This window comes from Dermacentor silvarum, chromosome 7 (assembly GCF_013339745.2).
Source record: "Dermacentor silvarum isolate Dsil-2018 chromosome 7, BIME_Dsil_1.4, whole genome shotgun sequence".
NCBI classification, from domain to species: domain Eukaryota; kingdom Metazoa; phylum Arthropoda; class Arachnida; order Ixodida; family Ixodidae; genus Dermacentor; species Dermacentor silvarum.
The window spans coordinates 87,039,711-87,062,933 of NC_051160.1; the positions used below are offsets into that span (position 1 = coordinate 87,039,711).

The 23,223-nt window shown below is 47.7% G+C and overlaps 1 long non-coding RNA gene across 1 annotated transcript in view; it reads right to left on the reverse strand.

Annotated features, from left to right (window-relative positions):
* Window positions 1-3,368: 3,368 nt before the first annotated feature.
* LOC125946850 (uncharacterized) overlaps window positions 3,369-23,223 on the reverse strand; it is a 35,382-nt gene continuing 15,527 nt past the window's right edge. The window contains exons 2-3 of the long non-coding RNA XR_007467925.1: window positions 16,125-16,254; window positions 3,369-3,449 (exon numbers count right to left, since the gene is read on the reverse strand). This is a non-coding gene — a long non-coding RNA (uncharacterized LOC125946850). The remainder of the gene's footprint in view (window positions 3,450-16,124; window positions 16,255-23,223) is intronic.

A 23,223-nucleotide genomic window follows, 5' to 3' on the forward strand; every position in this document is an offset into this window, starting at 1 on the left:
TTTTGTAGATGCACAGTTCTATCCTGTCCTAAATACCGCTATATTTTGCGGCGACTTCTGTATCTTGGCAAAACTTGGCATAGGACAAGGCAAAATGTATGCACTGACAGATAAGGACGATAATATCATCAGCAATTTTGGTGACATTCTACAGCTACCTTGGTTCTCCACAAGAAAAGTAGAGAGTAACCTATCAAGGAAGGGGTGAGGCAAGGAGACACAATCTCTCCAATGCTATTCACTGCGTGCTTAGAAGAAGTACTCAAGCTCTTTGATTGGGAAGGCTTAACAGTGAGGATCAATGGCGAATATCTCCGCAACCTTCGGTTTGGAGATAACGTTGTCATAGTCAGCAACAATGGGGACGAAAACAGCAAATGATTGAGGACCTTAACCCAGAGAGTGCAATAGTAGGGTTGAAGATTAACATGCGGAAGGCAAAGATAAGGTTCAATAGCCTGGCAAGGAAATAAGAATTCAGGATCGCCAGTCAGCCTCTAGAGTCTGTAAAGGAGTATGTTTATCTAGGCCAATTACTGACAGGGGACCCTGATCATGAGAAAGAAATTTACAGAAAAATAAAATTGGATTGGAGTGCCTGCTGCAGGCATTGCCAAATCCTGACTGGGGGCTTACCCCTGTCGTTGAAAATAAACGTGTAGAATCATTGCATTCTACCGGTGCTAACATATGGGGCAGAAATTTGGAGGTTAACAAAGATGCTTGAAAACAAGTTAAGGACCGCATAAAGACCAATGGAACGAAAAATGTTAGGCCTAACGTTAAGAGACAGGAAGAGAGCGGTGTGGATCAGAGAACAAACGGTTATAGGCGATATTATAGTTGACATTAAGCGGAAGAAATGGAGCATGGCCATTGATCAGAAATAGCCATTTCTGATCTGCGCGAGATCTCCACTGAACGACGGCGTGATGACTGCTTAAGTAGTCTTATCGATCGTCTCAAGTATGGACACTCGGGGCACCCGCTGCGCATGTTCGTGCTCCGCGACGACGTTCTCTGCCATCCCAGAGTACGTCCTGAAGGACCAGAATTTTTACTAGTTGTAGCACGCCATCTCCGGGTCTTTGTTCTTGAGCAGTTGCATGACGCCCCCACTGCAAGCCACCTCGGCGTTTCTGCCAGGCCTGTACCACTCTGTGCAGCGCCATGTTGCAGCCTGTGCACTCTGTTAGCGCTGCAAAAAAAAAAAAAAAAACTGCTGTGCTGCGCGCTAGGCGCCTTCACCCCATCGATGTGCCCTCCGAACAATTTTTTCGCATCGGTCTCGATCTTCTCGACCCTTCTCCGACGTGAAAATTTGCCAATAAGTGGTTCGTTGTCTCGACTGATTACGCCACCCGGTACGCGACCGCGGGAACTTTGCGAACAAGCTGTGAAACTGAGGTTGCGAATTTCCTTTTACATGACGTCATTTTCCATAATTGGACACTCCGGCAGCTGCTCATTGATGGCGGCCGCACCTTCTTGTGGCGCGTTCTTGACGACATACTTCCATATTGTTTAGCCGAGCACAAGCTTTCCACCGCCTACAACACGCAGACTAACGGATTCAGGGAGCGGCTCAATCGCACTTTCACGGAAATGCATTGTATGTGCGTTTCTGACAACCATAGTGATTGGGACAGCACGTTACCCTTCGACACGTTCGCCTATAATTCGTTCCGTCACGAGACCACTGGCTTTTCACCCTTTTACATTCTGTTTGTCCGCCACCCTACTTTGCCATTTAACACCACCGCTTGCTTCCTCGACGAACACTCCCACTGAATATGCTCAAGGCGGATTCGCCCGGCTCACACGGCACTCCAGATTACCGGCTCCCGGCTCACTGGGTCTCAGGACGCACTAAAGTTCCGGTATTACAGCCGACATCAGGACGTTCGACTTGGCTTCATTGTGCTCCTATAGACACCTTGTCGCCTAGTCAGCTTGTCTGAAAAGCTGTTGACGCGCTACACACGGCCCTACAAGGTATTGCGTCAGCTTGGCGATGTGACCTATGGGATCACTCCACTAAACTCACGTGTCACCTGTGACGTTGCGCATCTGTCCCGGCTGAAATCTACTTTGCCGCTAATTCTCCCCCCTTTTAGTTAGCGCCGAGACAGAGCCTTTCCAGGCGGAGGTTATGTTTCCGCGCAACCACAAAGAGTAGCGCCAGTCCGAAGAAGACGATTTGGTCTGTAGAGGTAGAATGGGTCTCAGCAGCCATCTTGTTTATGTATCGTTGCCTCTCTAGTATATATTGTAAGTACGCCTGCATATGTGACTTTCGCAGCGTAACAACAATCTTCCTAACATTGTTTCTTTTACCATTCGTTTGTTCGCCCATGACTGCGTAATTTAGGCGAGGTAACTTACCCTGCAGATTATATAAAACTTCAGAGAGATTTTATCATATGTCGTCTTGGCACAATTATTGGTGAATGAAATAACATTACGAAAAGTAATATGATAAAGTTTCGCGTTGCAACACCGCTAGATCATTTCCATAAAATATTATCAATTTAATACTCTCTCCAGTCACTTCTTATACATATATATTTATGCATTCACATAAGAACAATTTCTCAAGGCAGGCACACGCTGAGTACGTTTCTCATATTGCTAACGGCGCACTTGGGTTGCTCCGTCGCAATATTACTCATGCTCCTGTTTCACCTAAACTAACAATATACAAATCGCTTGTAAGATACTAACTAAAGTATGCCTCATCAATCTGGGATTCACAAACACCTAACATATTTACTCGGAAGCAGTTATAACCGCTCTGCCAGTATATACGTATTATTTCCGCACTGCAAATCTTTCTGCGATAGAAGCTGTACTCGATCTACCAACATTGTATGTAAAATGCATATTAACCGCCTATGTGTTTCCCTAAAGATATACTTCACAAATCAACAGTCTAAACATGACATGTTGGCTGCCGCTTCTCACATCTCCTCACGCATGGACCATCAGTTTAAATCTCTCCTGCCGACGACAGCCACCGAATGGAATAACCTTCCCGCCTCAATCGTCAATAATCCTGACCACCAAAGTTTCCGAGCTGCAATTTCTGCAGTACTGTATAACGGAAGTCATCCACATCGGTCTGTAATGCCAATATTCAATGAGTGTACATTAAACAAACATGAAAAAAATAAATCATGTCCTGGCTGATTAGCTTTCATCTGTGCCGGAGCAGGCCTATTAGGGGACAATATGATGTTTTCCCTAAATATAAACGTATGTGAAGAACTTTTTCGTACTGCTCGATTAAACTTAGCGTTCTTCGAGTGCAATATACAAAACAATAAAGCTTCAAAATATACTCACATGCCAGCAAAGTAAAAGAAGGCCCGAAATGTCCATCCGATAAAGAAGGGGGCTCTCAGGTCGTCGCGTATAACATCGTAGGGGAGTGGCAATTTCCACCCATACTACGGAAACAATAAAATTGTGCAGAATTAAGATGATGAAATCTGTCACGAGCTGCAGATTGCGCAGGTCGGCTATGAGAGCAGAATGATAGTATTAGTTATTGTCACAGTTACCGGCGCACGAGATGTGAATCCGGACAAAGACACACAAAACACATTTATAATGTGCCCCACCTGTAAGTCCACGTCAAACCTATATACAACCGCAAAAATCGTTACACTGAGTTTGATCTCTTCTTCTTAAAACGTCCCAGTAGGTCACGTGCGGCGTGGCGCTTACATGTCTGAGTTGGTGTATTTCTTTCGCATGGCCTGGTGGTATGCTGGCATCTCTGCTGAGGGTTGTCTCCGTAGAATCGGCCTGGCTTGTCATGCGTTGTCGTCGGTATGGGCGAGGTGGTCCCCGTAGCATAGGACGGGCGGTTCTCCTCGGACCAAAGCTTTGCTGGCGACCACGGTGCACAGCCGCGGGCGTGGAGGATCAAGCCCGACTGGTGCAGGGTCACTGGTGTGCTCCTCCTGCTCAACTCTACAATCTCGACGTCACTGATTCACCGCTTTCTTCGCCCAGTCTTCTAGCGGACTTCTTTCTTCTCTTCTAGCGGTGTTCTGCCATTTGCCACCTCACTCTTTCCAGGCCACGTCAGCCTCCTTCCTCTTCCTTCTTTTCTCTCCTTCTTTTTCTTCTCCTTTGGCTCATGACAACGCGCTCTCATTAAAAGAGTTTTCCAAAAAAACTGCTTCACCATCATTGTTTGGGGTAATGTCTACGTAATCACCATTGTAATAATCACCATGAGCACCACACCACACAGACCAGATATATATAGGGCGGAGATAACGTTGGAGTGGATTGCTTAGTTCGCCTGATGTGAAGACAGTAATATGAAATGCTTTTATTGAACATGTTTGTGACCTGTGCCGACAGTGAATTGTAGATGAGTTGAAAGTGAACTCAGCACCTTTTAGATTGAATTCACATTGCTCTTGTACTTCACATGTCCAATATTACAATCACCTATTTCGCACATCTTTCTTTCTCATTCAAATGTATCTACACATGAGTTAAAAATTTGTCTGCGTAACCAAATCCCACCTATTTTATGTACATGTGCATAATCAACACGCCTCATAGTATAGTTCAGTTCACTTTTAATTCATCTACCTTTCACTGTCGGCACACATGACAAACATGTTCAATCAAAGCATTTCATATTACTGTCTTCACACCAGGCGAATTAAGCAATCTACTCCCACCTTATCTCCACCTTTTATATATACTACATGGAAGCTACACTCCTGTAGGCTTCAACTCCAGAGCACCAGGCTGCTGTTTGAGAACTTGGCTTTCATTAGATATTCTAAGGGTTGGTGGTCTTTCTGCTGACGAACATGTGCCCCGTATAGACATATGTGGAATTTTTCAATGCCCACACTACCGCCAGACATTCCTTTTCGATGGTCGAGTAATTTCTTTCCGCTTCACCTAATCTTTTATTAGTACGCCATACCGGGTGCATTATTCCGCCTTCCTCTTGCATCAAAACTGCTCCGAGTGCCTTACGGGATGCGTCTGTCCGGAGTACAAACTCCTTTTTCATGTTTTGTGCCAACAGCACAGGAGGTTCTGACATGCGTTGTTTCAGAACTGCGAATACGGTTTCATGCACTGCTGCCCAGCGCACAGTGTTAGCTGCTCCTTTTTGTCAATTCTACTAACAGGTCGACCAGAGCTGCATAATTAGGAATGAATTTCCTGTAGTATCAAGTTCATCCCTGAGATTACTGGACCTCTTTCTTTGTAGTTGGCCGCTGTGCGGCTTGTATTTTATTCATAACGTCCTCGTTTGTTGCAATATGCCCCATCCTTAACTTAAGTCTTGAGAAAGAAACTGTTTCGAAACACATTTTACACTTAGTGCGTTTGACTGTCAGTCCTGCATTCCTTATTTTCTGAAACAACGCTTCCAGAGCAGCCAAATGCTCCGGCGAATATTAGTGGCTATTCTCTGAAACGGCGTGTCAATAGTTATCATCATCCCTAATTGTACTCGTCGTACTCTACCTTTCGGAATGGTTCTTTGACATTGGTCGAATGACCTTACATATCTCTTCGTGCCACTGTGTACTCCAGGCCAAAAAAAAAAAAACCAACTCTTGTGTTATTTTTGCTGTCGTTCTTTTCACTTCTTGGTACAAAGCCATTATACCAACGTGTTCAAGGTTCAATACAGCGGTCCGCAGCGTTTTAAGCACTACCAGTTGCAAGCATTCCCTTATCGACGTGAATAGACAACATTGAAATAATATCCCGCATCTCAAACTCAAATGAAGTGCGGCATCTCTTACTTTTGAATGGGGTCAACACTTTTTCAAAGCACTTGCTGATGGATTCATCTTCTTTCTGTTCCTTGGCAAGGTCGGCAGGAGTGACATCTAGGATTTTAATACTAGGTACCTTCAACGGGCGTAGAGGTAGGCTTGCCCTTGCCGCTCTCGTCTGAACCGCTAATGCAACTATATCATACTTCTTGTCTTTGGTGCATGGACGTCCTTGGGGCGTATAATTGTTCCCGGCGTCATGGTCACCTTCAGTGGCGATCTCATCTGTCTCTTTGCTCATCATTGAACATGCATGCCTCCTTGACCTTATGGGCGGCCACCGGGGGTCGGGCTTATCAACGCGCCTTACTCCAGGCACTTTCCCTAATATACGGTCATATAATGGTTCTGCAGGGCATTTTGCTGTCACCAAACCCGTATAGTACGGTGTTGACACGAAAACCCTGGCCTCTGGGAGCCACGTAGTCATTCCGTCCGCAATCACTACCAATGTTTGCTCGCGAGTGAATTCGGCATAATCCACTAAGCTTCTTCTTACCAGCACTGTATTTGTGCCACTATCTCGCAGTACCGACACCCGTGTTCCTTTTATCTCGCCATAAACTACTGGCAAATGCGGCCCTGCTTCATCTGTCCTTTGTTCTTGCTTGACCTCAATACTAGTTCTCTTCCAGTCATAGAAACCAGCTATTATGCCATCCTGTTGGTCCTTTGAATATACGGCACAAGCTGTCTTGTCTTGATATGCTCTGCACACGACAGCCGTGTGTTCTTTCCTGTGGCATATCTGACATACTTGCACTTGTCCGCGATCAGCTCCGACTCTGCAGTCTGCAGCTCGATGGACCAGGTGGTTGCAGAGGAAACACCTTTGAGGGGGCCTTTTCTCTACACCGGCAGCCCTTTCTTTGCGACGAAACCCTTGCATATCCTAACACTCATCCATCATTCTCCCCACGTTTTTCAAGCCTTGTGCTTCTATGAATCGGTAGGCAAATGTCGTGTATTCTCTTATACTCTTTAAGTTACGTTCCTTCAGAATAATTGACAGCTTCGGACTACAGCACGTTAAGAACTGCTTCGTTACTACACGATCTCTTACTCCAACGTATGTTTTTTTTCTGTGTTGGACATGTCTATCTACCTGTCGAAGTAGCTAGCGATACGCGATGCGAACTGCTTCGCCGTTTCCGCATCATACGGTTTTGCACTTCTGAAGTTCTCCCTCAATCCCTCCACCGTCAATCTAAACCTCTGTAGTAGGGTGCTTTTCACCTTGCCATAGTCCAATGATTCTGATGTTGGCATTCTGCCATACACACTCAGTGCTTGTCCTGACAAACAAGGACTTAAAGCCGTAGCCCATTCACTCTTTTTCCAACCCTGACCGAGGGCTATTAATTCGAGTCGTTACATCTGCTAAGTTCGGTGCATTTGATTCAGCTAGTCGTAACTTCAGTTCTAATATCTCCTTTTCTATCTGTGCTTTTTCCTTACTTAGTTGTGCTCGTCGTTCGCCCCTCTCATGTTCTTCGCGTGCCATCTTACGTGACGCCGCCCTCTCATGACGCAAGAAGTTAGTGAGTTCTTCACCCTTGAGACCTGTCTTTTCCGCCACATTAGATAACTTGTCTACATCCATGGCTCGTGCTGCTGGATAACCGTAACGATCAAGATCCTGGCAGGCTCGCCACTATTTTGTCACGGCTACCGGCGCACGAGACATGAATCCGAACAAGGACAGACAAAACTCATTTATATTGTACCACACCGATAAGTCCACGTCAAACCTATATACAACCACAAAAATCGTTACACTGAGTTTGATCTCTCCTTCTTAAAACGTGCTAATAAGTCACGTGCGGTGTGGCGCTTACATGTCTGAGTTGGTGTATTTCTTTCGCATGGCCCGGTGGATTGCTGGCATTTCTGCTGATTGTTGTCTCCATAGAATCGGCCTGGCTTGTCGAGCGTTGTCGTCGGTGAGGGCGATGTTGTCCACGTAGCATAGGACGGGGCTGTTGTCGTCGGACCAAACCTTTGCTGGCGACCACAGTGCAAAGCCGCGGGTGTGGAAAATCAAGCCCAAATGGTGCAGGGCCACTGGTGTCCTCCTCCTGCTTAACTCTTCAATCACGACGTCAATTAATCACCGCCTTCTTCGCCCAGTCTTCTAGCGGACTTCTTCTTTCTCTTCTAGCGGTGTTCTCCCATTTGCCACCTCGCTCCATCCAGGCCACGTCAGCTTTCTTCCTATTCCTTCTTCTCTCTCCTGTTTTCCTTATCCTTCAGCTCGTGACAGTTTCATTGTTGTATCTTGTATGCATACAGGAAGACAGACAGTTGGAACAGAAGCGTGGCTAACTTGCTATATATATATATATATATGCGTGTTCGAATTGCTGCATTCAAATAATAAGAGCGCACAACACACGGTATGCCTCTCGGAGGCTACTGCTAATAACGGCCACTACTAACTACTACATACATGCAAAGCAGTATAGTGGGCGTACTTCTTTTTGCAAGCTTCTTTAAATAGCGTATGAGAACGGTGCTTGCGGTGGGATGGAGAAAGCCCGAGGACGAAGACGACGAAGACAACCGTATGATGGCACAATAACGACAATGTTCGCTTGCTGACAGCTACACTATATAGGATGGTGATGAAGAAGGCAACTTACTAATGATAGTAGGACAATCAGGATGGAGGATCGACTACCCTTAGTAAATCCCCTTTATTTACCGGTTTAACAGAACATAAGACCCACGTTATGGCAACGGTGCTCGTAAAACCGCAATGAAACACCGCAGAGGTAGCGTGGTCCTAGAGGTGTGGAGCTTGGTCAGAAGAAACGGGCTCAGGAAAACGTGTGAGACGATCGATGTGACGAGTAACAAGGAACATTTAATTACATCACTACGAAGCAGTCAGCTATAAGCTTCGTGAAGGAGAGTGACACAAACGATTCAAGCTTGTGGTGAAAGCTAAATTCCATTGATGGGGCGTCTTTTATAGCCTCTTCGAAACGTCCTCGCCTTGGAGGAAGAAGGAGCCGACAATCCCCATGCTTGCGGCCGTCACTCGGTACATTGTAAGCAATTCAACGGATTTTCCAGCCGGTACTGGCGCAGTGGAGACAAAGGCACTGACCTGTACACACACATACACACATCACTGACGTCTCCCACGCCGTCGACACGAACGTGTGGAGGCGCAAACAAATTCATGAACTGCATGCACTCCTTGGGGAGGCAGCCTGGGCTGCTTACGTCCCTATCGTGCACAGGAAGGGAGCTTTGTGCACGTGGCCTACACTTCTTTGAGAGAGAGATTGTGGTTGTGAAGAGGATGAGGCGCTATTTTATGCAGCCCCTTAGGGAGCACGACTCAGCGCACTTCTGTGGTAACAACGTCAGGCGCGTTCGTGGAAAGAGCGGGAAACAGTGTGGCCACAGTGCTGCAACAATAGAGACGGGCAGGGTGAGAGGGGGACAGAGTGTGGCCATGGCGTCGGCGCTTCCGTGGTTATAACCATTATAACGTCACGCGCTTCCGAGGTGCCGGTACTGCTTGAATGGAGACGGGTAGGGGAGAAGGAGAAAGATTTTAGCGACGGCCATGGAGGAAGGAAAAAACAAACACTAAGAGGGAGCGTCACGTGACAATCTTGAAGCCTATTCAGAAAAAAAATTTCATTAATGTGATGATGGGAACTAGGCCCTCACGTGATAAGCAAGCGGTAGATGTACTCAGCTCACTTTGGTTGCGTCTGCTGCAGGGGTTTCCGAATAAGCGTACATAGTAGGCGTGGCAAACGCATGCCAAGGTTAGTGAAGGAATTAAAGTGTGTGAAGCAGTCTAGTCTGTGTTATGTTAGTCAGGTAACGTACTGAACCACCACATGGCTCGCCTCTTAAGCAGCAGACAGGTACCAGGCTCTAGCGAACGAAGAGGTCGGGTAATTAACTGGAATTGTGCCCAACAACCAGCGAGGACCACCTCAAGGACGACTGGTCTCCTTTCGGGGCGGATTCAGGAATACGAGAAATTGAGAAGGCAATCTAGCGGCCTGCCGACGGCAGTTCGTCGCGTTTGGGGAATACTTGGGAAATTATGATATATCCCCCTCCCCCGAAAACATGTGGATGCGATTAAGAGACAGTCCAGGATCCGGAGCGACTAATTTTCCGTGTGAAAAAATTCGTCCCATCTTGTGCACAACGATGGACTGGCGAGCCGGAGATCCCGACAACATTTTAGGCCATGCCGGCCCATTGTTAAGACAGACGAGCCCAATCGACGCTGTCATTCTGCTCAATGCCTTCTCCCGTCGTACCACACAATCTTTCAAAATAATGCATGTTAATCTCAAGGAAAGGCGATGAAATCGGTGTTTAGAGTGCATGCTAATGATGTTAAAAATAGAGTTGTTTAAGCTCTTCGTTGCGCCGCGTAGTGCAAACAAAACTGCTCCTGGCGATGCGTCGCCGCGCGTTGCCTAGCAACCACTTCCGTGTGGTTCGCCTCCTCACCGTGCCGTGTACATGTTTCCTTGACATGGGACGTTAAGGAGAGGTGAAGGAGGGCGTGCGCACGGCGCGCGCTATGCTCGGGAGAGAGGGTCAACGTCGTCATCGTGTTGACTAGGATAGAGTTAATTCAGGCACTTGAAGCCACGACCTTGTGTGTGAGTCGAACACTCAAGCTTATGTCGGAGTCAAACCCAGCACCTTGGGCGTTAAAGTGAAGCTAGTTAAGGCCCAGTTAGTGAATATACAGCTACTTAGGTCATTCGAACCCACGATGTTTGGTGGGCATTATATATCAGCGTTTCGACGAGCGAGCGAAGACAGCATCAAAGTAGGCAACCAAGGACTCTGAGCTCGTGACCACGCAGCCTAAATTGGCAGCGTTCTAAAATACAATAAAATGAACTTTACAATACTGGCGATGAGGCACAGAGGCCCCGCGAAGCAAGTTTTAACAGTCAAGCTGTTTAAGCCAGCCGTAAAAAGTGCCCTTCTCAAGAAATTATCATCATCAGTATTGCCTCGAGCGTCGTCCTCTTCTTGCGTCGTACTCGTCCTCCGTACGCACTCGTGAAACTTCCGCGTGCGTTTCACGAAACTATCCTCATCGGCATTGTCTCGACCGTCGTCGTCTTCTTCTGCAGCTGGCTCGTTGGTACCCCTCAGTGAGCGCTCCTATACTCGTGCTCGCTAAGCGCTCGTGCATCTTCCGCGCGCGTTTCACGAAACTATCCTCATCGGCATTGGCTCGACCGTCGTCGTATTTTTCTGCAGCTGGCTCGTTGGCGCCCTACGGTTAGCGCTTGTACTCGTGCTCAGCACGCGCTCGTGCCACTGCTCCCACGCGCGTTTCATGAAACTATCATCATCAGCGTTGGCTCGAGCGTCGTTGTCTTCTTCCGCATCTGGCTCGTTAGCTTGGTAGCAGCTAGCTTCGGCCTTGGCTATGCCTGAGTTGAGCTTCATTATGCCAGGTATTTCTTAGGTTATGACGCAATCGATCGGCCAGCTTCGCCCTGTCTCGAGCTTTGCACGGCCTATTGCAAGCTTTGCCGTTTTTTTCTTGAAGACGATGCCTAAAGGCAAGATACCACAATTTGTGTCCGGCACTAACTGGTCATCATGGCTAGAGCGCCTGGAATTCTACTATGAAGCCAATGATATCGTCGAATCTTCCAAGAATCGAGCGGTTCTCCTCACGCTCTGCGGCGAGCAGACATACGAGACGCTGAGGACCCTAGTTGCACCACGAAAACCCTGTGAGGTGGATTTGGCGGACATAATCAAGTAATTGAGCCAGCACTTTGACCCCTGGCCTTCCGAGTTACTTGGACGACATCGCTTCCACAATGGGGACCAGCTCCCTTATGAATCTGTCAAAGACTATGTGACAGCCCTCCAGACTTTGGCAAAGGACTGCAACTTTGGCAACATAGGCTCCACGACGGTGGGTCCTGATACGTTGGACGGAAGCGCGGAAATACAGTCTCAAGCAGAGAGTACAAGGCTTCCTTTGGAAGTTATCCTACGAGACAGATTGGTATGTGAGATCCACTATTCTCATCTTCAACAACGGTTGCTAGCTGAGGATAATGTAACGTTTAAGAAAGCGTACTAGCTCGTTTTGACTGCTGAATCAGCAAGAGATCAGCAGAGACAGATAAAAAGAACTCAGCAACAGGCCGACAATTTTGATGTATATCGTCAGAATATTCGCGAGTGCATTACAAGCAAGGCACCTCAGCGCTTCGATGCTTAGCAGATCATAAGACCGACAAATGTATCTTCAAGACTGCTACGTGTCATTTCTGCCGCACTAAGCGTCGCATCGCGAAAGCTTGCCTGTCGAAAAAGGATAAACCACAGAAGTACCAAGGAATCCATCGTTTAGAGGAGGGCGACGCTTTAGCGCAATAGCAAAATGGCATCTTTACTGTTTTTCTCACGGGTCAAGAGGTGGCGACTGCAGCTAAGTTCGTCATGACAGTACGATTGTCTGGTCGGCCAGCCAAGATGGAACTAGGCTTGGGAGCAGCGTTTTCAATATTAAGTGGCGCGACGTTCCCTCGACTTTGGTCTGACGATGCCCCGGTGTTAAGAGAACGCGGGCAACCGCTACCGACTCGGGAGAATGTTTGGGAATCCTAGGCTCCCTTCTTATCAATGTTTCTTTCCACAACTGAAAAGCACAGCTACCCTTGCTCGTGGCTGGAGGAGTTGCAGCAAGCTTGTTAGGAAGTAATTGGTTCGAAAAACTGGGAATCACGTTGCATGGACTGAACAATCTCATGGCAAAAACATTCGACGCTACATAAGCCAGATTCTCTGCGGTGTTCGATGAAGCTGTCACTGGACATTCAGGGCCACCTGTACGCATTGACCTTGCTGAAGACGCGACACGCAAATGTTTGAAGTGCTAGCAAGTGCCATTTGCATTCCGAGATGTCGTCTGTCGAGAACTCGATAAACTCCAGGCTCAAGGCATAATCGAGTCAATCTCTGCCTCTGACTGGGCGACGCCAATGGTCGTTGTGAGGAAGAAGAATGGATCCTTATGATTGTGCGGGGACTATAGGAGCACAGTAAACACAAGCATCAAGCCAACTGTTTAACCTCTGCCAACGTCAGCTTAGTTGCTTGCAACTCTCCGAAGAGGACATACCTTTTCAAAGATTGACTTGACACAGGCTTCTGAACAGCTGCACGTCGATAAGAACAGTTGAGAGATGCTGACTATCAACCCAATTACACGCTTGTACGCAGTGAATCGTCTACCATTCGGCGCTTCGGCCTCACCATCTATAATGCAACGCTTCCTGGATAATCTGCTCGCGGACTGCCCGGTGTTTTCGCCTATTTAGACGATATCCTCATCCTGGGAGCGTCGAATGAGAGAGAGAGAGAGAGGATAATATTTATTGTACGAAGAGTAGAAGAACATCGAGATTGACTGGAGGCAGTGTTGCAGCCTCTGCAACAGGCAGATCTCAAAGCAAACAAGGAAAAATGCATATTTGAGCTACGCGAATTGCAATTCCTGGACTACAAAGTGAGCGCTAAGGGAGTTGAGCCGACGGCGGTGGTACGCGCAATTGATGCTTTGAAATTTATGTCGTCATGAGTCTGGCTTATAGTCTTTCTCCACGTTTCAAGGCAACGCATTTGAAGCGAAGAACGATGCGCGCGGTAGCAGAAATCCACGGGTTATAATTCCTACGTGCGTCGATGACTTTGACGGCAGGCGCTACAAATCGCCACCACGAACGAAACGATCACTAATGGTCCGGCAACCCTGTGGGCCTATTCCTACTCAAAAGCCACCGCGCACAAGGCCCCGGAGAGCGGGAGGGGTGGCTTAAGAGCAGGTTGGCTTGCCGAGGCTAGTGCAATCACGTGAAGCTGCCTCCTGGTTTTGTTTCATTCCTCCATGGCGACGGCACTGCAACAATGGAGACAGGTAGGCGGAGAAGGGAAAAGATTGCGGCGACGGCGCCTGAGCACGTGACCTGCGCTTCCGTGGGTACATCGTCACGCGCGTCGAAGGTGCCCGCGCGGCTGCAGCAGTGGTAGCGGAAGGTGGATGTGGTGAGTGGTTACCTTGGCGGCGCTTTTGTCGGCGCAACGTGGTGACGTATGAAAAAAATGCATGAGTTGCTAATGTCTGCAGCCCATGTGTGCAGCATAAACAGGTTCGCTGATAATCCGTCCCAATAAGGATGTTGCAGCGCCACGAATTTTTTCAACGATTGCGCTTTGGTCGGCGTTCTTGAAAAGTCTGGAATTTGGCCATGACTTTGGCGACGTGACACGAATTGCTCCACCACTGAGTTTAGTCGTAACAGCGCCAAATAAAGGATGTTCCTAAAATTAACTTACGCCATAGCGCTGCGATCTGACTTATTTACTTCTGGCAAAACGCCGGTTATTTTGCTTATTATATTTGCTTGGGAAATATACCAATGAAACAGCACTTTTAAGATAGAACGTCGCTTGATTTCTCGATCCAGATGGCCGCCATGCCCCCCTCCCTCCGTATGTCTCTGAAATGAAATGACGTTATCAAGGGGTGCTCCCAAGAGCAGGTTGCGCAGAATTAGGATGACCAAATCAGTCGTCAGTTTCAGATTGCACAAGTCAGCGATAAGTGCCATGCTAAATTATTAGTTGTGCTGCTATACCTTGTATACACACACGCACACAGCCACTTGGAACAGAAGCGTGGCTAACATACTATTTTTATGCTTGTTCTTCTGGTGGGGATAAAATCATAACAGCGTACAACACACGGTTTGCGTATGCGCGTGTACCAAGAAGTGTATTGGCCTTTACTGCGATCATACAATCGCTTGCAGAATAGATAGCAGATTTTCGATGAAGACTTTGAACTTGCGGCCACTAATTTGGCCGAGCGACAGGACAGGATCTCTTTGTCCTCCAGAATGTTGAAGGAAAGAAATCGACAGGGGACTGGGATTAACGTCGGCCTTTTTGTTTGTGCCTGCAGGTCCCCAAAGCAAACATCATCATCACCCTCATCAGCCAATATTTATGTCCACTGCAGGACGAAGGCCTTTCTCTGTTAATCTCCAATTGCCCCTATCTTGCGCTAGCTACGTACGGTGCAGTCGGCGTACGGCGCAGTCAGCTTGACGGGCGGCGTTCGGTGTGCTTGAGCGCGGGAATGCAAGATTTTTTAGCTCACGCCAAAGCTGCTTGCTCAGAGTGCATAGTGGGGTAGGTGTGCTGGCCACGAGCATGCTGGCCTGTATATTCGAACGCACTGAAACGATCGTGCGGAGTTTGCGCTTTCGCCAAGCACAAGGCGCTCGCTCGCCGCGCACTTGTGCACATGCGCTGCGACAATAGCTGATCATTGCGCTGCTGCGTGCCACGTTCAACGAGCCGAACTATACAGGCGCAAACTCTAGGCGAACTTGGTGTCAGCGGCGTAACATATACAACTTCGCCGGTTGCTCCTTGACCCACTGGAAATGCCCGACTATACATGCGCCTTTAGATACCGGTAAAATACCTGCTTTCTGCGGTTTCCTGACGCCATTCCAGGCCCAGGTCTTTCACCGAAGAAGCATTTTCGCATTCATTCACGCGAAAAGCGGGCTGTCAATAAAGTGTGCTATCGCGCTGAGTTTTGGGGGTGCTGTGATCGATCCTCGCCTCATCAGAAACCCCCGAACAATGTCGACTGCCACCGAGAGCGCTCTACAAACACGGGTGCTTGCTCCATTGAGAGTGCTCGCAATATATTGCAGGAATTAACGTTTTTAACGCAATAGGGTTCAACATTAACGTTGGGCATTATTATTGCCTAATAATGCCGAGCTGTGCAGCGTAATGAAAGCGGAATTTAATGCGACAGAAAATGTTATTGACCTTAAGTGTTGCGCTAGCACGCTGAATTTCTTCAGATTAAACGGAGCCATGATTAAGTTGCTAATCAAGTCCTACAGTGCGACCCGAGGTTGTTTAGAAGCCGCTACATCACATTTGAGGGAAACCTTTTTTTTTGGCAGCTAGAGAAAGGATGACGAAGTGGGATTGCATAAGACTCCTTATACCTTACATAGTCTTCTGGTCACGCACATGATTTCAGCTTCACATGTCGCAGGCATGTCTCTACAAGTAATCAGCTTCTGATCTCGGAGGTCGCAATAACTGGGAACCACGAGCGCGTATGTGCAGGCGAAGCCGGGCTACATTGGTTTCTGCAAGCGTTGTAAAGGTGCTATCAGCTTATACGTACAGAGCCAGATGTTTTGAAGAATGTATTATAAAAAATCTTACCGGAAAAACACAATGATATCCGTTTTTACGAGTAACGCTAAGGAAATGCTCAAGCATGGCCGTTGACATTCCCTGATGTGGATCGTAGGCCATCGTGGGGATCTTTTGGGCTTGAACCTTGATGATAGGGCTGCATAAGGAAGAAGCATTACTAAGAGGTGCAATATTTGCTGAAATACATGTAAAGTGAAGCCACGTCCGAAATTCTTGTAAACGGACAGTACGTAGTTTTGTGATGCGCGTGTGTGTGAAAACTTTTATTTACAAAAGTCCTGAGGCTCAACTCTTTCAAGCCGAGGCGGGCGCCCCCACGATCGCACCGTTAGGCCCAGCCCTTCAGCGACATCGTGGGCCCTCTGGACAGCCCGTAGCTGGTTTCAAAAACTTTTGAAAAACATTTTGAAAAACTACTGTAATGAGTAGAACATTATTCTGCCTACTGTAGCCTATATCATTTGTACGCCGATTATCATAATTTATTTCTGCTGACTGTCGCATTTACAATTTAAGACCACTATGAACTGTTTCTTGTGCACTGCAACACACCTCGTAACGGCCTCGTCGGCGAGAAGCGGCAAGAAGAAACGACATAGAAAGGACAGGTGTTGTTGGGCAACCCGCACAATCTACTATGACGTTTAGATAGTTGGCTTGCGCGAATGTTGGTCGTGTTGCTTTCAAGGTGGATCACGAAGCAAGAACGTACTGGGCGCTAAACAAAAGTGTAGAAAGTGTAATGTTCATTCAGCAATGCTCGTCAAACCAAAGGCTTGCCGTTTTCTCATCTAACCGCATGCGCTGTAACTATGTTGCCGGCATTGCGAAGCGAATATTCTTTCGCCAAAAGAGGTGGTGCATGTGGTGCTCGATGCCAAAAGTCTGCACCCTCTGCACCCGTCGCCCGGCTGCCCGTGGTGCGAGCACGAACGGGCTGATATGGCCCATATACTTTGGGAATGTCAACGCCCTGAAGAAGGAGGACCAAGAGGAAGGGGGAAGATAACAGCAGGACCCTCTGAAGCGGGGCGCCTCGCTGAGAGGTGGCAAGCCGCCCTCCTCAGCGAGGAAACCGAGGACCAGGAGTGGGCCGTCCAGCGGGCCAGGGCCGTTGCTGAGGATCTCGAAAGATTTTTCTCCGGCGATGGACCCCTGGCAGCCTAGCCCCGGGCACCAACAGCCTTAACCGCTGGACAAATAAAGTTTATTCCTATCCTATCCAAAAGTCGAGCTGGAAGAAAGCGGTGAATCTGCGCTATTGCTCTTCAAGAGGCTTGCGCACTCGAAAACCACACACACACACACACACACAACTCCGGCAAAATCCATCTGACGACTGATGAATTTAGTATTGAAGCAGTTAATCAGCAGTTAATGCGATACTCACTGAGGCACCGCAAGGAGGACCTATTGCTACGGCAGTGACGCGTCAGGTATGAGTTGTGCCAGCTGCGGGAGATGCTCTCTCATGCTTTCTTCTGAACACATTACCCGAACTAGCGGCGCCAACATGAATTCTGCGCGCAGTTGGTGTGTGATTTTGTATTCAGTCAGATTGTTGTTATGTCACGCGGACATTGTGGCGGCCCCGCAGGATGGCCTGTTCAGCGGAACCTGGCTGAATGCAACCCTTATTTGACGCGTCCCGGCGGCAACATTACGGTGTGGAGCTCTATGACTTCAACGCCAATAATATTACCGTTGACTTTCATCGTGAGATTGGTCTGTCAAAGCGTCTTTTTTTCACTCTTGTGACTTTTGACTAGGAGTCTGCGAATATTCATAATTGACGTCTTGGAAGTCGTATATTGGCCTATTCTATTTATTCTTAGAACCATGTATATTCCATCCAGGCGACCATAGTACCCACACATCACGAGAAGACATACGCGCTATATGTCGCTCCGGGCGCCAGCGTTTTTGACTAAACCGCTATAATTCGCACTCATCAATGAGTCTGGAATACTGAGTATGCGAAAAACTGCTTGTTTGCTTGCAATGCTTCGTTTCTGCGTTTAACAAAGAAAACGCTTCCTACCGTGCAGCGAAATGACCGCAACCTAATAACGTTATTGATGTACTAGCATGAAAGTATCGATGGTAGGAATAGCTTGTTATAATTCAAAAAGTATTTGAAAAGTATCCAATATTCGCATAGTTCGAATTCGCTTCTGGCATCGTTTTATTCGTATATTATTTGGTTTAGAAATTGCTTTTGGCACAATATTACTCAGAACTACAATTTTTGTTATCTTTTAATCTATAACCAGCAGGGCTCATACGACCATTATTTGATGTCTCTCTTAGATAATCTATCCCTATGGCATCAATAAAATAATATTATATCTTCTGTGTACCTAATGCCCCCTCCACCGTGTTTCGAGAATTATTATCTCGAAACTGGTGGCGTCCTTAGAATTAATTTCAAGTGGATCCGCCTTGCGAGCTCCACGGCTACAATTTGTAAATTGCAATATGCGCCATCAGGTCATTAGTTCAAAACTTAATTAGTGAATTTCTGTTAATTATTCGATTATGCATTTCAATTTCTTGTGCAAGTAATGTCCGCCTCAGCGAGTAGACCAGCTCAATAACTAGAACTAGACTATCTGCCACAGGCAACCTTAAATAAATTTTGAAAGTGTTCGCTGAAACACCCTGTATATCAAGCTATTGTTTTTACCAGTGCCGATTCTATTGTTTTACAACATCTGCGGGCTTTAACGCCGACACAGAAGCGTACAGGCCGCCGCGCATTGCTTTTTCCAAAAGAAAGGAACAATAAAAGGAAAACCACAGCTCTCATCTGTACTGCTATGAAGCTTCATTTTTCTTCTGCTTAGTATTACAAATGTTTTGTATGTCAGTGTGGAAAAAAACTAATGTCGGCTCTAATAACTGCACACCAAAACTTTTATTGCCATGATTTGGATTTAAAGTTTGTGGAGCTTTCGTGACAGGGGCTTCTGTGAAAAAAACTTTTGCGACGTCGTTCTTGTCTGTTATCTTCAGCGCAAAATTAGTGAATAGAGGGTGGAAGAACTTTGTCACCATGATCTCAAACAGCTTCTCGTGATGCTCAGGCACTGAACAATTCAATAGCTTACGCTCTCGCAGCACTTGAGCAGCATTCACGGCAGTCTCCCTCAGCGGCTGCTTAAAATTTCTTAGCTTAGCGAGCACTGCAACCTACTTGTGCGAAGAGTTCAGCACAACTACGAGTTCGTCTGACCGGTACAGCAGACGGCTTCTGTCTTGAAGCCTAATCAGAGAACCTGACGGCGCCGAGGGCTTGGGCATGTCAACAAACTGAGGCATTCTTTGCAACACACCCGCTCATTAACAGATTAACAGCACTCGATAGGTATCCGCGAACCATCGCTAGTGCTGCACATTCCGGCCAACGAAGCGTTTCTTTGCGCCGGGTAATGTGGTTGAACAGCGCTGCTATCGCCTCTTTGGGAAATTTTTGGATGGTTCTGGCGTAGTGTTTACGCTCAGTTGCCGGCGTAGCGACGAGCATGTGCTATGTTCTGTGTCCATCATGTTGCTGTTTGTCGATGTTGACGCAATGCCTGTCTTCAGAGACTTTTCTGTTCCGCACAAAACTGCCCGTGAGTCTGTCTGCTCGTTGCTTCGAGCTGACCTCCTCAACCACCCAAAAAAAGATTCAATGGTGTCAGACGAGAGCTTTCTAGTCAGAACTAATAGAAAGTGCATCTCTCTCAGCAAGTATCTGACGCATTCCACGTTTGACGCATTCAAACTTGGAGCCACTTCTCTGGAAGTTCTTTATCGCTCGAAATTTCATGAAATGAGATGCCCGGGGCCTTTCTCTTACTGTACGAGGTGCATCCAGGTACACAACAATACGCCATACCACTGGGTATCAACTCGCAAAGCGCCCTATCAAACCACTTAAAGTAGCACAACTCACTCGTGACTACAATGTCTTCTTTTCGGCGAGAAGGCGCTCATTTGCGTTGCTGCTAGACGTTCTCAATGCGGCACCGACAGTGTCACCACAGCCACAGCCCGTCAATACCCTGCCGCAGCTCACCGCGTCAATCGAAGGCAGAAGCCAAGTTTTTTTCCCCACAGCCGTGGAGTGCTGCAGAAATGTAATCTCGCAGCAAACCAGCGAACCATCGGCAGGCGAGGCAAATTAATATTGTCTCGATTTGACACTAATGGAGACGCGCACACGCAATTTTCCCCGCCTTTAACCATGCACGGCGGCTAGCGAACTATTCTTAAAATCCCTATATAAGAAAAGTACCGCCATCCTTTGATAAACACCGCTTCTCTCTCTCCCGTATCTCCGATTGGACGATGATAGCGCGCGCTTTTCACTTCTTTATATTTTCTTTTTTCTGGCCTCAGAGCCATGTTGGAAGTCCTCTGCGCAGCTGCAGTCACCGGCGGCGGCGGCGGCGCGCGCCCGGCCTGAAATCTTCAACGTGGACTTTCTAGGTGCGCCACCGTCGACTTGGCTTTCGCAAGCAAAAAGTAAAGAAAAGAGCAAGCGCTTTAGGAGACGAGGCGGCGGAGGAAAGAGTAGATCGCGGTACTTTTCTTATATAGGGACTTTAACTATTCTGGGGTAGCAGCGCCCCTAGTGGGCTACCTGCGAGGAGGTCAGACAAGGAGGTTGAACGGTGCTCCCGGAGGCAACACTCCAATTGCTAGTAGGTACAGCGTTTGACCGCTGGCGCCACGCTGCGCTGCTCGCGCGTATCGCGTTTCTAGGTGGTTTCTTTCGCCGAGGGCGCTCGAACGCAATCATATGGTTCGCTTGAATGCAACCCTTGGAACCCTTGGAAGCGTGGCTGTATGGCTGAGTGGTTACGGTGCTCGCTTTGGGATCATGCATAAGCTGGTTCGAATTCCACCCGGGCTAGAATTTTTTTTCTTAATATCACGCTTTTCCTTTTTTTTCCTCTCTGTTTGCCAGCGCGGTCGCTTGAACCCCGGTGCCATGGCGGCAGCCGTGGTGCCGGGCACCGACGTGAAGCAGCGGTCGGTGGGGTGTTGCGGAGCGCAGCGTAGCAACACCCCAAATAAAACAAATACTGCTCCAGTCAGGTAGACTGCTCCCTCCCTGATAGTGAGATTATACTTAGATCATCAAAACAGTGATGCGTTTATACTACCACCGATCACAACAGCAGGCTAGTCACCACCAGCCCAGCGTTTTCTCCGTCAACGCCTCCTCCGTTCCAACGGCGGCGGCTAGAAACATGGTACGCGCGAGCGGTGCAGCGTGGCGCCAGCGGTCGAGCGCTGTATCTACTAGCAATTGGAAATACGCCTCCCGGAGTGATTGCGCGGGCACAGAAAGTATTTAGGAGGCTATGCGCCAGCTCGTCGCTATCTCAGCGGCTGCTCCCGACACTCGCCTTGCAGAAGCAAGCGATAAACTTCTTGCCATGGATACCTCCCAAGCCTGCAGCTCTCCTATGTTCAGTGAAACAAACGAAGGCCAAAGAGAAATGAAAGAAATGACGCGCCCACGTTATACCTTACTTTTTGCCACGTCATCTGCAAAGATGCTGCAAACTACTTAGAAAGGTTATTGTTCGTAAAAATAAAGATATTAGTAATAACTTTTACTCATACGTGACGCAATGAACGCCAAACCAGTGTTTGAGCATGTGTGTTTAAGTGTGTGCGCGTGTGCGTGACTTTGTTGTGTGCAGTCTTTTGCAACAGTACCCAGTGGGCCTTTAGTTTCGTAGTCGCAATATTGTTCATCGTATTATTTATTGTTTAAGCTACAAATTAGGTTTTCCTTCAAAATTTATTATCTTTTGTATGAACAAAAATTATCAATAATTATTTATGGATTTTAGTGCTCATTTTAAGTAGGAACGGTTTTATTATTAATACGATACTGAGGCTGTGAACGGTTTTCGACTGAGTTGTTTAAACTTGTGCGGAGGTTCGTGCCGCGCGGGCTTTGGTGGAAGCATTTTTTTTGGACATCATTTAGTGAAATTGCTCTATGATGATAAGTGGGATGTTAATCCGTTGAAGACGTTCGCTGACGCAGCTACTGGTCTTCGGCTGATGTTCGAGCCTGGCAGTTTTGTTGAGTTGCGGGGCAGAATTCATGATTGAAGGAAGGCGAACAAAGCCGCAGCCTAACTTCTGCACACAGGTAAGTGATTTTGTTTTCTTGGGCACATAGCCGCGTTTTTTTTTTCACTTTGACGAGCGTGAGATGTTAACCACACCATTCACTTTCTGCAGGCAAACCGCCTGCCCTGGATCGACAGCGTGCGAAGCTAGCGCTTGCTGCCGCCGCTGCTTCGATTGAAATGTTCGTAATGTTGTCTACTAATTTACTATCGCAATTGATGTTTCGCCTTTGGAGCGAAACTGCGACATTAAAAAAAACTATTCTTAATCCGTAGTAACTCATCGTATACCTTAAGGCTAGTGTACACCTTTTCTCGCGTAGTCGTTAACTGCGCCTCGATTTGCGTTGTGGCTAATGTCGCGGTGCGCTGCAAAATATATTTCGCCTTTTCGGTATGTGCAGAGAACGGCCTACCGATAAGTCTTGCATCGGCGCGGTGATTACACGGATACACATCGTAAATGAGCACAGGCGTGGTGCGACGTCGGCAAAGCTCAGAGCCGCCGACGGGCTCGCCTTATCACCCATCGCCACCCCAACCGCAATAAGCATCTTAATCAAACGTGGCGTGTTGCCGTTTAAGGCGTACTGCACGCTTTTAATAGGCGATAACCCAAACACGCCGCCGTTCTCTGATACCTCTTTGAGCTGGGCCGATTCGAATGTGAGTTGCTTGCAGAAACGAAGTACCGCACTCGAGCAGCGTTTGCGCGGCGAGGAATGGCGTGTTCATGAAGACAGCTCACTGCACAGAGGCAAGCGTGCAATGCGCACAGGACGCGTACGCGACGCGCTGCACACAAATTGCGCGGAATGTTCTTGGCCACGCAGCAGCGGATACTAAGCTTCAAGGAAGCGGTGCCGGTTCTCACTTGCACGCTTGCGCGCGCATCGCTCTCAGCGAAATTTTAGGCCGGCCCTGCTGCTTCCAAAGATTCGGACTGCTGCTTGGTATCGGCT